The following is a 14,372-nucleotide window of genomic DNA, read 5'->3' on the forward strand; positions in this document are numbered from 1 at the left end:
CACCCAGTTTCCCAAATCATCCTAGTGGCTCTTCTGGCCACCAGAATGGTACACAGCATTTTAATTAAGATGATGCCACAGACAATGGCATTGCTTTCCTAGGTTTAAGAGAAATCATTTGCTTGATATATCCTAGGATTGCATTTTCCTTTTTCACAGCCAACTCCCACTGATAGCTCATTGTCTCCTTTAGATTGACTCACACACCCCGTTTTTCTCCTCTGTCATTTTTAACATTTCTGAATTGGAGAAATAACCTGAGCCATATGTCTGTAATTGTAGGGCAATCATACCATCTAACTAAAAGCAATCCAATTTTCTTGAATCAAGGCCCAATACCCTATTTTCTGAAAGCAATCCAAATCCCAGAATGACAAAAAATACCTCCCAGTTGGGAGAAAGTTCCAGTAAGACTTTAGGGGGATCAGAAGAAGAGATTTGCTTTTGTCAGAGGCAGCTGACTAGAGGGAGAAGTCAGCTGGAAGCTACCTGATGAAATCACAAAGCAAAGGAAACTTCACAGATGAAAGAAAAAGGTCTAAGTATCATTACTGTCTTACAACTTGCTGAACTGTCTTATACCAAGAAACTCTTGAAGTATCCTGTTGATATCCAGAACACATGGTAAATACCTTTTGAAACCATCTTCCTGCAAGCATCTTTGAAAACACAATTGCTTTAAGACAAGAATCCGGTCAGAACCAGGGAAGAATGCCATAATAATGTAATAAAGAAACATCACAGAAAACAGGTTCTACCGTGTTTTTGTTTGGCCAGAATATGACAAAAATCTAAAAACGAACAAACAAAAAACCCTGCCACAGAGGAGCTATTTGGCAATCCTAGAAACCTTTTGTGGAAAGCAGATGTCATCTGAACCCAAACTAAAACATGTACACAGTGAAGAGCATTTTTTGATAGCTGGATTTTAAATTATGTCAAGCATGCCTCGAGTGAACAGACAGGACGTATTTCTTCTCAATATCATATGCACATGCATACATACATACATGATCTAAATACAAATGGTGAATCATGTTGATACTGGCATGTTTGTTTTACTGTTACTGACATAGCCTGTTGCCTAATACCTATGTAACTATGAGCACCAAACAGTTTTCTGATGTTTCAACACACATTATAAAAAAGCTGATAAAACAAGGACACTCAGTTCCAACTGCCTCAAGAACTGGATGAGCCATCAGGATTAACCAGCCAGCCAGAACAGCATGTACATTCATGGGTGAATTGTGGCAAATATACTCCAGAACAAACGAAAAAATGATGGCATGTAGTTTGTGTGCTACATTATTCACATGCAAGGCATAAAGGACAAAAACAAAACACAAAAAATATTGATAATATATTCTGTGAGGAGTCTGTTCTAGGTGATTAGACTATCACTGCTGTAAACTTTGTGTTTGTAGCTTCTGACCTAATTACAGTAAGGTTGTAATAAAACACCATAGAGTAATAAAATACTGCAGTAAGGAAACAGATCATTTTACAGGGATTAATGTGGAAGAGGTCTCCAAAAATACCTCCAAAGACAGACCTGCTGGCTAAGTATAAGGTTTTATCTTCAGCTATGGCAGACTGCAAGTCTTCACCTTACATTAAAACATAAAAAGAGAGAGAAATAAAGTTATGTATCTACCAAGTTTACGTACAAATTAATTGATCTTTTTTTTAATCACAGAAGAGAGATGTCATCCATGTTGCTTCATACTTCAACACTGCCTGCATAGTTAACACCTTTTATTCTATTCTAATACTATCTACAACATTTAAACCATTGGCTATTAAAACTATTTCTAGCGGGGGGTTACCCTTAATTAACAATTTAACAGTCTGTAATGCTGTTTTCTTATTTTAAAATTGCAAGACCATCTAATCTTTTTTGAATCAAGCTATTTAGCATATGAAATGTTTTCTGTGGGGACATCACCTATTATAGCAGGGTTTTCAGACCTACTGCAATACAAAAAATAGTAATTTAGAAACATAAGTAAGTATCAAAGTGGATTAATTTCTTAGTTTTTGATTTATAGCAACCTGTGTTCAGAAATGAAAACAAGTTTTAGATCCCAGTTTTCTGTCATCCCTACTGGACATGCAACCACATAATAATAATACAAGTTAGCACTGAAGTATGTAAGCGGATAATATGGGATAGCTTTCAGATGTGGTTCAAATTAATCCTGCACCCTCCCACAGCAGTGGCGTAAGTAGGGTGAGGTGAATGTGGCAACTGCCATAGGCACTAACTTGGGGAAAGGAAAAGAAAAAAAAACAACAGCTGCTGAAAGCTGTACAATCACAATTGCAACTTCTGGTTGCTGCTGTCTCTGTGCTCCAGGTGCCTTGCTGTGTTCCTACATTACTGTCCCCATTACTGACCCCAAATGTCACATCTATCCCCTTCCTCTGCTTTCCCCTCCCTGCCCTGTAGTTCCGAACCAATCTGCTGCATGCCACACACAGAGGCTGCCCATGCCACTGTGGTAGGTGTGCAGCTGGTTGGCCGACCCTGGCTTACATAATGCTTTGCTATATTATACCTCATCTGACAGTGCTATTAGCCCCTCATTGTCATTAACCCAAAATTTCCAAAACCCCCATAAAAATATACACTAGTCTTAGTTTTCTGTGAACTCAGTGACTGGCTGCAGAGCATTTTTTTTAGCTTAACTCACTGTCAAATTATTTTTCTCTCATCATTTATATGCTACTTAGACTTTACATTTTAAAAAAAGTAAAGAGCAAGAGACTTAAAATATGGAAATGTTATTCCAGAGGAAAAAAATCTGTCAGTGTCTAACTGCATGGTTATATGCATTTTTAATATTATCACTATGGTAATAAAGAGCATCAGCTAGTGAAGGATTAGAAAACAAATTGGACATCACTGTCTGCTGATCATGAGTCATGATTAATGACTCATATAAAACAAGGTATTATCATTGAATTATGTTTTTACCTTTTCTGTAATACCAGCCAGTGTATATTACTCTTTTAATCATATATAAAAAGAAAAAGACTATTTTTAACAGTTTAGCAGTTTAACAGTTTAAGAAAGCCCATACCCCTATGACAAGGGGGAAAAAAAGCTTTAGCTCTTTCAAGCTGCAGGAAGGGTTGTAGATCTCTAACCAAAAAAAAAATCAAAAATCAAAACTTCAGTGTGGAACTGAGTAGTCAAAGTTGATTTTTGCTAGTTGTAAAGGGTAAAGGTAACAGCATGCCCTGTTAAGTAAGCATAATTATCATAAACGTTACTAGGCCACATAAAATAATAATTTAATGCTAAACTAGTCAAGCTAAAGTAAAATTCCTAAATCATCTAATGATAATCATATCTACGTAAATATGCTTCTAATAACAAGTCCTACAAAAGTAAGGCTTGCTATATTCACTATTATTTGGACCCAAATCAGTTTATGTACTGATTCTTTATGTACTGAAACCTTCATGGAGAAGCTAGTGGGTGATCAATATGGGAGCGGTAAGCATTCACACCTACCGGTACAATTACTAGGTTATAAAACTTGACAGATCCTGGGTAGACCACCTACAATCACTAACAGTTATGTATGTATCTCCATCCATTGATTCAAAAAGCAATAGATAGTTTAAAATTAATTCACAGTTTTAAGGTTTTCTTTGTAACCAATTTTTGCTCTTTTTCTTTAATAAAAGATGAATTATTTTTAGTCAATTCAGTGTCCATATGATGCAGTATCATTCTTGACTGTAGGCTAAAAGATTATGGATTGATATGAACTCTTACCAAGTGCTGAACCTGCAGGGAAACACCTGCAGAGCACTGTGCCAACCTACAGAATGGCTGCTAAACCAAGGTCCTTTCTGAGAGACTCTGGAAAGTGAAGGTTAAGATTTTATGATATGATACTTTTCAAAAAGATAAAAACAAAAAATCTAGAGCCTCGGCCAATATCTTCTCTCCAAAACAGTTTCCAGTGTCCAAGACTGTGGGAGGCTGAGAGCTATGATTCATGACTACCATATTCATTCTAGGTATGCAGTACCACGCAGATTGTTTCTCCAACTGTGACAGCATGGCACATTGTATCAGTGGGGAATTGCTAGTAAAATTGCTAGAGGTGGCCAAAAAGAGTAGCACAGAGGGATGCAATGACAGATGGCTTGGTCAATATGATGGGCCCAGGAAATAATTTTTGCAGAAGCCTTCTGAATGGATATGAGAAAGGCAGCTTATGCAAGCCAGAGAAAAGAATGTTACCATGAATAACACGAAAGAGGATGAGACCCTGAACAAGCAGTTTAGAAAATAGAGAAGTCTGAGTCAAAAATCATGCCCAGGTTACAGGTCTCCCTGACTAAAAATGGAGGTAGAAGGGAGGGCTTTGAGGTGAACAGGGAAGTGAGAGATTAACAGCTCTGTTTTAGCCACATGGAGCATGAGCTGACAGCTGTTAAAGGAACAGCCTGAGAGTTTAGTTGCTGCAGAAGAAATGAATTGTAGAAAGGCTGATCTATGAGCCACCAGCATAGAGATGGTAGCCAAATCTGTACCTGCAGATAACTAACAAGAAATAGCATGCATTCAAAGTGACGAGGACCAAAGACAACGCCCTCAGAAATATGGAGTGAGGCTGGGGAAGATACTTCAAAAGACACTGTAAAGGAACAATTAGAGAAACAGAAAGAGAACCAGAAGAGGAAAGAGTAACGGAAGCCAAAGCTGGGAACAAGATTTCAAGAACTGGTCAGCTATCACAAACAGCTGGCAGGCATTTAATGGTGATGATGTCTGGTGTGAGGCTTTGGCTAGGGACGGGCCATTAAAGCCCTTTGTTGAGACCCACTTTGACAGGGTGGGAAATACTAAAGCATATTTGGGAAAGAAAAGTCAGAGAAGAGTATGGAACGGGATGAGAGTGACCTCAGAAGACGAAGAAGGGAAAGCCAGCTTGTAATCTGTTGTTCTTCTCCTGGAAGATCCCATACAGAAGTGGAGGCAGGACTACTGGCTTTGAGAAGGTGAATACATGATTAGGACTGAAGAAATGGTATTTGTAGTAGAGAAAATCAATCTGATCGTGAGGTTTTCACCAGATACACTCTGAATAGCAGGACCAGAGTAAACAAGTGCTGGGGGTGAGTCAAGGCTGAGATCTGAAAGGAGCGGCCAGGATGGAGAGGAACAAAAAGAGTAGAAGGTGAAGAACAATGACACGTGGAGAGTATCAAACACTATATCAATGCAGGAGAAGGAAGAAATGGTTGAGAGGAGGGAGTGGAAGCAGATGAGAAGTCATCAACACCAATGAAGGGTGGAAGGCACAGAAAGAGTAAGTGACAGGGTACAATGTTAAGGCTGCTGGGCAACATTTAAAGAGAGCAGGTGATGGTCAGAGGGAAAAATGAACAAGAAACAAATCAGAGATAAAGCTATGCTTAGAAACCAGCTCAAGCAAGCAGCCCTGTTGACAAGCAGAAGAGTTAAACAAGGACCTTACACTGAGTTAAAGCAGTGAGGACAAGGATTGGGCCCAGATGGCATTCTGTTGGTCATAAGTACAGAAGCTGAAGCCACAGAAGATGTGTGTGGGAAACTGTGAGGCGAGAAAGAGCCAAGAGTCAAAATTAAAAAAAAAAAGGCTGATAGAAAGGAGTATGTAGACAGAAGATAGTAGCAACATAGAGGGGTAGAGGAAAAGAAGTCAGATACAGCTGTTCATAAAATGAGAAAGAGTGGGAAGAAGAAGGAAGGGGGTATACGTGGAAGAGGCAGGAATGGGGTGGGGGGAGTTCAATACCTTCACCATAGTCGTTCACAGATCAGAACTGACAGTCAGGCAGCAGCAGTCGAAAGTAGCAGATCTGAGAGGACGGGACTAAATGTGTCTTTAAATTTGGCCCTTTTCCATTTTATCCACTGTTTTGTCTTTGGGGGACATTAAGAGTCACCTCAAGGAATAGTACATAGAGGAGCTACATGCACAGGTAGTATATAATTATGCCTATATAGCAGTCTGGTACACCACTGAAGAATGTTTCCCTGCATCACTGTTACAATGTGAGCCTTAAATCATTAAAGTCTGTGAAGAACCTTGAAATCCTTAGAAGCATGCTGTAGAAGAAAATAAGTCATTTCCTCCATTTTATAGATAAGTATAACCCACCAATAAAGTATTTATAGACAAGAGAACAGAACAGAATCCAGGAGTCCTGCCCTCACCCCTAGAAATGCTGCTTTCCTAGCTTTGGAAAAACAGAATTGGGAGGAGGAGAAGGAACTAATTAATCTAAGATCCTCTGGACAGAGCCACTGATCTACTAAAAACAAATAAGTGACTTGGAAAAAAGTTTCAATTAACACTACAATACACATTTAACATTACTACATTGCTGTTAGCATTCATTTTGTTTATTCCATGTCCCTGATGTCATCCCCACTCTCTCTTTTTTTTAACTGCTGACACTATTATTCTGCAGGTCAAGTATTCTCTAATTTTATAATTTGTTTTTGTTTTTCTTTTCTTGTCTTTTCTACACTTCTTTGGGTCTCAATATTACAGCATTAATGCCTCTACTTGTAACCCATTACGCTCTTTTCAATTTCTTTAATTACTAAAAATGCCTCATATTTTGTGCCCATTCCATTTTCTTCTCTGAGTCGACCTTAAAGCATTTTCACTTCTTGCTGTACACTGTGGAACCTGCTTTTTTATTTAATGCCTCCACTCCACAGCTGTGTTTATGTTTAAATATTAGGGAAGGTTTATTATCTGAATTGTTGTGTAAAATTAAAAAAAAATATGCTTACTGTTGTCGTCACTGTCCTTGCTGGGCAGTATTGATATGTTGTCAGTGCTGAAATCTCAGGGACTGCAGCGCCGGCAAAGTCACAGCCAAGGATCCCTACACCAATCTTGTTTTACAGAATGACCGCAGGCTCAGTTCAGTGGCAAAGGCTCAGCCAGGTTTGCTGCCTACAAAGAATGGCCCTGACACACTTGTGTTTTATAACTGTCTTTTTATACAGGGATCAAAACAAACTACACCCATCCTATACAATGAGCGTGTTCCTCACCCTAATTTGGGTGTTCCTGTTTTATATTCCTGGTACAGAAACATGCTGTACAGCCATTTTCCCCACTCATCTCCTGGCAGGAGTGCACATCTGGCCCACACGCTAATTTTTGCATATATAAAGAGCTCATGCAATAGGTGCATTCAGGCCTAGTCTAGCCAACGTTTTAGGAAGGTCTTTGTGTGAGCACTGCAGAATGTATATGAATCAATGTTCCAGCAAAGCCTACACTCACCTTCTCTCCCTTTACTTTTTAGGTGACTGAGTTTTGCAGCAAGTGCTAGAGCGCAACCTCAGGAGCTTGAGACTGGATGTTTCTTTCCCACACAATGGTGGCTCTCCTGAATCCTGCAGCCAGAAGGTTGTTATCTTAATGACCCCTCCCTAACCAAAGCTCTGCACCAGACTTCTTCGTCACCCTCTTTGACCTATTAGCTGTACATAATGGGTGTGTCTATACATCCTAAAACGTGTCTACAGCAGAACAGCTGGCTTGGGTATAGTGTTCCTCAGCATGGGGCTCTGTAGCCCTGGGCTGGTTGCTCCCCCATCTCCATGTGCCTGAGTGCAGAGATGGGCAGCAAGTTGCCCCCTCATCTCCACAGGCCTCAGCAGGGTCTCCACAGACTGCAGAGACAGAGGAGCAGCCCTTGGTTGACCACTCCCCCATCTCCATGTGCCGCTCTGTGGCTGGCTGGGGCGGGGTGTGCCTGAGCGCAGGGGCTGCCTACCTGCTAGACCTGCACTGAGACACCCTATGCCCCAACCAGCCTCCCCGCAGCACATGGAGTCTGGCTGAAGCAGCCCTAGGTTGGCAGACTGACCCCCTTGATCCCCTACCAGCCTGACCAGGTTCAATGCGGTACGCACAAATAAACACCAGAGCAATCTGCTCTGGAGTTTTTTGCTCCTGGATGCACATTCAAATGGGAGCAAAAAATTCCAGAGCTTATTGCTCCATAGTTTATCGGGGCGCATTCATTGCATGCAATGCAGTAAATGCACCCAATGAGTATAAGATATGCTCCTTCCTTGTAGAGCTGTTCTCAAAATTATGCCTTTTCTCCACCAAATTCTAGATGATAACCTATACAGGGCTAAATGAATTTCTGCTTTAACTCCACTGAATTATAGGAGTCACTCCCAAGGGTGAATGTCTCTCTCACTGCTTAGCAGCTTTAGAGTAATGGGCCAAACTTTCAGAACCACTCCTCTAAAATTTCACCTAGAATACACTGTACTCAAAAATATGCTTTGTCTGTAGAAATGGTCATAATTCCCCATCAATCAAGAGAACAGAATGTGAGCTTGACTTAATGTGCTTGAGCTATTACAGTATGTTTTATGCTTCAGGCCAGAAATGGTCTCTGCAATTGTACCTGTAATTTTCTCTACTCAAGTTATTTCTGAACATGGGAATTCCCCAGCTCTACAGAAAAGAATATATGCCACTGCCTTATCCACTTGCTGTTTCTTACACTATCATTCAAGTTGCTGCAGGTTTGTAATGCATGTTTCAACAGGTCTTCAGTTTAGTGAGGGAATCTTTTTATTAAAAAATATTTTTCTCCCTACTCTTGCAGTTCCATGATAGCCTAACCTGCCTTCCTGAAGAATGGTATGCCGGGTTCACCAACCTAAAGTGAATTCTTAAAACGAGTGAAGAAATTTATACAAAACATTCCTCAGGATGCAGAATTCCCTGCAAAAAGGTTTTTGCAAATGTCACCACTTCCTATTCCCTCCTCCAAAACAGTTTAACTGAGAAACACTGAGCTCAATATTTTCAAAAGAGAGTATCAGATGCCAAATTTGGGTCTGCTCAATTTTCAGGTATACTGAAGCACTCTGATTTTCAGAAGGGGGACAATTCAATGCTTCCTGAAAACAAGGTACCAGTTAGAGTTAGTTCAATTTAAATACAGTGCACTCCATTTACACAAGTGCTAGATGAGTTCATGGTTTGCGAACTGCATAAAACAGTGCCAGTCCCACTTTGTTGCTGACCACTTACTTGCATTGTAACAAACTGGTTCTCTGTTATCAGTTAAATAAAACACTTGAGGCACTTAAGTCCATAGGAGCTTTCAGCCTCAAAGGGTGCATCTACACAAGATGCTTAATGTGCAGAAGACTAATTCTACTGTGCATTATCAAAGCGGGCAAAACACAAGCTAATGTGCAGATTTAGTCTAATGTGCATTAACATCATGAAAAAAGTATTCACCTGCACTAATGCGCAGTAGTGCTGATTACGGTGCATTAAGTTAGCACCTGTCACTACAGGTACTAAACTTAATTTGCTATAATTACAACCCATTAATGTCTGCTTGTTGTTTAACTGCACTGCATTTACGTGCATACTCTGTAAAACTAAAAAATCTGAGTTCTCAAACCTTCCAAAGAAACCTTAAACAGTCCCAATGGTTTCAAGGCATAAGGTGTTCTGCCAAGCCGAAAGTAAGGCGCTTTAGCCACACGCCCAAAGCTTAGGCCAGGCTGTTCCTATGGTAAATGAACAGTCTTCTAGGGCTAGGCAGGCTGTTCCTGTAGTTAAGAAGTAGTTGTTATGCTGTGTTTAGGTAAGCGTTAGCGTACTAGGGGGAAAAAGCATAGGATTCATAAATTCACAGATGTTTGGGTCAGAAGGGGCCTTAGCAGATCATCAAGTCCGCCCCCCTGCCCTGGGTAGGAAAGAGTGCTGGGGTCAGACACTCCAACCATCTAGGGGTCAGAGTAATGGGGTCAGATGACCCTGACGTGTCTAGCCTCCTCTTAAAAGGCTTTGGGCTGTTTTGTTTTGTTTATTGGGGGGGGGAGGAGGGGAGCTGGTTTTCCGGAGGGACAGGGAGTCCCGAGTCCTGGTTAGGGTTGCCAGCTCTGTCTGAATCTACTCCAGGAGGTTTCATCACGTGATGCACTGACATTCACGACTAGGTCAGGAAGGCAAACGCGCATTCCTATTACATTTTAAAAACCCACTGGGCAACTGTATAAATCAGATCCAACATGTAACATTTCTATCCGTGAATGCTCTATCTATCCTCTCTCTCCGCAGTCTCCTGACGATTTCTGTCGACCTCCCCGAGACTCCCGGGCAGTCCTGCAGGGTCGGCCACCCTAGGCCTGGTCCCAGTTCTCTTTCTGGACTTGCTCCCATGAGCCTTTCCGGCGTAGCCCGTCATGGGGACCAGCACCAGCACCGACGACTTAACGTGCCCGAGCTATGACAGGATGTTTCAGCTCAGCCTCCCGTGGCTACGACAGCGCCAGAGCTGCCGGTCGCGCCTCGGGGCCCGGCTAGGTTTCCCAGGCCGGCTGCAGGCAACCACGGCCTCCAGTGCAGCGGGCTCCCCGCTCGTAGGAAGCGCGGCACACCCCCCGCAGGGCAGGGGCCTGCCGCCCACCAGCGGGGCCTGCCCGCCCTTCCCCTGCCGCGCACAGCCCCGCCCGGGCTCACCCGCTCCCCGCGCCAGCTCCGGGTGCGGCCACGACCAGGCTCCGCGGGAACCCGCGGCCGCGCAGAAAAGGGCCCGCGGGACGCGGCGCCGGGGCCCGCCCCCGCCCCCGCCCCTCGGGCTTTGGCTTGACTCCAGCAGAAGGCGGGGGGAGATCGGCCCCTCGGCCCAACCCCAGGGCACCTGCCTGTGCACACACACACGTACATGCATGAGCGTGTGCACCTGCCCATGCACACACACAAGCACACACGTATACATGCATGTGTGTACCTGCCCACGCACGTGCACACGTGTGCATGCATGTTTGTGTGCACCTGCCTATGTACACACGCAAACATATGCATGCATATGCGTGTGCACCTGTCCGTGCGCACACACAAGCACACACGTATACATGCATGTGTGTACCTGCCCACGCACGTGCACACGTATGCATGCATGTGCATGTGCACCTGCCTCTGTACACAAGCAAACACATATACATGCATGTGCATGTGCACCTGCCCGTGCACACACATATAAATGCATGTGTCTACACCTGCCTATGTACACACACGTGTATACATGCATGTGCACATTCACACATCTGTGCATGCACTTCATGCATATTTACAAGCACACGTGCATACATGCATAATACATGTATTTGTGTGTAAAATAGACATACATGTGTATGTATATATGTATGCATAGGCAGACAAGGTTCTGTGGGTAAATGTGATGTCTTGTATTAGACCAACTCAATAGTTGGAAAAAGTGTTCTTGGCAAAGTTTTGGGCACATTCACCCTTCTTCAGGCATAGGGAGAGTCTGCTGCTGTTTTGCGTTCTCCTGGATGGAATAGAAGCCAACATGCAAAACTCAAGTCTGTGGAAAAGCAAATGTGTGTGTGTGTGTGTGTGTGTGTGTACATACACATATACATTTGAATTTTCACTGACCTGCATTTTGTGTGTGTATACAGACATATATACACACATACATGTATACATACATACACATGTATATACGTATAGGTATACACATGTATATACACACATGTATGTGTATGTATGTATTTATGTGTGTTCTCCTGATGTCTGAAGAAAGGTTGTCAAGAACAATTTTTCCAACTATTGAATTGGTCTAATAAAATTTACCACATTTACTCAGCACTGGTGAGACCGCAGCTGCAGTACTGCATCCGGTTTTGGGCACTGCACTTCATCAAGGACATAGAAAAGCTTGAGAGAGTCCAGAGAAGAGCACCTGTATGATCAGAGACTTGCAAAGCAAGCCGTACAAGGAAACGCTGAAGGACTTGGGTCTCTTCAGCCTAAAAACAAGAAGGCTGAGAGAGGACTTGGTAGCAGCTTACTGTTATATCAGAGAAATACATCAAGGGCTCAGGGAACAACTGTTCACCAGGGTACCCTTGGGGAAAACCAGGAGTAATGGCCACAAACTCCGTTTTAGGCTTAACACTAGGAAAAACTCCTTCACAGTCAGGGTGTCCAGACTGGAATAAACTCCATCCAGAGGTGGTGCAATCACCTGGACAGTCACCTTGCTGGGGTCACCTGGCCCCAGTTGTCTTTCCTGCTCAGTGCAGGGGGCTGGGCACAAGGGATCTTGCAAGGTCCCTTCCATCAGTCTACCCACATAACCTTGTCTGCCTGTACTTGGGGCCTCCCATGGCTGCAGCAGCAGTGCTCCTGCCACACACAGCCTGGCCAACAGCGGAAGTGCAGGTCCAGCCAGCCAGGCTCTGGTTTTGTGTGACACACTGCCCGCACATGCGCTGCTCTGCTTTTTTTTTTCCTGCGGGTTTTTTTGGATATCCATGGGTCAAAAATAAAACCCCAAAAAACTCCACGCAGCTCCCTTGCAGTGCAGATCCAACCCCATGCCTACAGCAGTGGTCCTCAACCTTGTTAGACTCAAGCCCCACCCCCCATGGAAAATGCCAGCCCTTAGTTTTTGCTTGCTTTCTGACAACAGATAAATACTAGAGCAATTCTGTTGCAAAGAACTCAGAAAGCCCTCTGCAGGGCAGAATGCTTTTAACACTCCGGATTCCTGTTTGAAATCTCTTGGCTTATTTATCTTGGCATACCTATGAGTACTAACATTGTGCAGCATCTCTGAAAGGATCTCAAGGCACCTCTGGGTGCCACAGCACCCTAGTTCAGACTCAGCGGTCTACAATGGCATGTTAATTGCCAACACAAGGTAGCTACTCAAGGTGACGTAGACTCCTGGCAGTCTGGGGCAAACTCCTGGCCCCCCTTCACCAGAGATAATCATGATAATAATCAGACAGCAGAAAAAAATTGCCATTTTTGGGTTCCCTAGGGCAGCCACCCTGTTTGCCCACGCCCATGTCCAGCCCTGGCTACTCAGTGTGGATAAGAAAGGTCTTTCTTCCTATAGATGCTCCCCTTTTTCCACTGATTAGTGCCCATCTGGTATCATTGTGAAGATTGGATTGTTGTTGGGGGGGTTTTTTATTTTATTTAAGTTTTGGAGTGAAATTCTGACTTTTGAAACTCCCATTGACTTCTGTGAAGTCAGCATTTCATTTTCCTTTCTAGTGTTTCCTTTTTTTCTAATTTGTGCTTGCAACAGGGACATCTACAGTTTGTGCTCAATGCTGCTTAATTCCCACATGTTTTCAAAGTACTACACAAACAAGTCCACACATAAACAGGTGGCAAGAACATCAAGAGGGAATTTAATACTGCTCAGTCTACACAAGCCCCCAAATTATATCAGTCCATGGATACTCAGAAGCACTATAAAAATCTGCCTAAAATAAAACAGTTTAGCAAGAGATGCTGACCAGATCTCAGACCTATACACATCACACCAACAAATACTTTTCTGTCTTAGTAATTTCCATTACTGTTTGAAGCCATATTTCAATACAAGTTAACTTAATTAAATATGTTAATCGCTCATTCCAGAATACTCCTGCAATTCATTTGGCTCAGAATATGATAGACATCCCTGCCCAAAGTATACAGAAGTGAAGCAAGTGAAGTAAAGCAACTCTCAATTAACCTTTATAATATTGCCCCACGAGGATGTTCGGACTCAATCCTCCACTGATTTATGCCATTTTTTTCATTACTAATATTGCTTCAGTGACTACAATGAAGTTAATGCCTCATTAACATCATTGTGTGGAAAAATTCAAGTCCTTTGTATGCAGGCATATGTGTATTTGAGCCAAAAATGTGTAATGAATGCTTAGGGAACACTTTGTTGTCAAACTGTTGTGCAAACATTAATATACGGGTAATCCTTCCAACAGCTCACTATGCCAATGTTAATACACAACACCCAGATTTATTTCCCTGTACTCATATCTTTATTGTTATTTCTATTTCATTTCTATTTCTTGTTCAGGCAGGTTTGCATGTGCTTCCTCTCCACCCGTTTTTAATTTTGGTATCAAATACAAATTTCCCTAAATTAATCTCTCTGATTAAATATGATTATTTAAAACCTGTAGGTGATATTTTTGGAACTAGAATTCTGTTCCTAAAGTCAACATGTAAGTATTAAGTCTGAGAAGCTGCGACAGAGAAATGTGCATAGAATGGCCAACAGAGAAGCAACTAGAAATAGTTCAGTCTTAGTTCTTTTTGAGTAGGATTTTTGTTATGTGAACAAAAACCTCAAAATCTTTGATATTATTAAAAAGCATAGGAGAGATATTGGGAGCACCCAGCAGAGTTCTCTGAGTCATTTTAAAGAAAATGCTATTACAGATACTAAATATCCTAATTACAGGTTGCAATAACTTCAAACAATTAATGAGTTCATTCCCATTAATTTTTACCTTG

General features: G+C 42.3%; 1 protein-coding gene across 1 annotated transcript in view; it reads right to left on the reverse strand.

Annotated features, from left to right (window-relative positions):
- ECHDC1 (ethylmalonyl-CoA decarboxylase 1) overlaps positions 1 to 10,636 on the reverse strand; it is a 64,758-nt gene extending 54,122 nt beyond the window's left edge. The window contains exon 1 of the mRNA XM_019538006.1: positions 10,542 to 10,636. The gene's annotated coding sequence lies outside the window, so the exon portion shown is untranslated. The remainder of the gene's footprint in view (positions 1 to 10,541) is intronic.
- Positions 10,637 to 14,372: the final 3,736 nt, after the last annotated feature.

The sequence above is a fragment of the Crocodylus porosus genome, unplaced genomic scaffold, assembly GCF_001723895.1.
Source record: "Crocodylus porosus isolate Cpor-Errol unplaced genomic scaffold, CroPor_comp1, whole genome shotgun sequence".
In the NCBI taxonomy this organism is placed as follows: Eukaryota; Metazoa; Chordata; order Crocodylia; family Crocodylidae; genus Crocodylus; species Crocodylus porosus.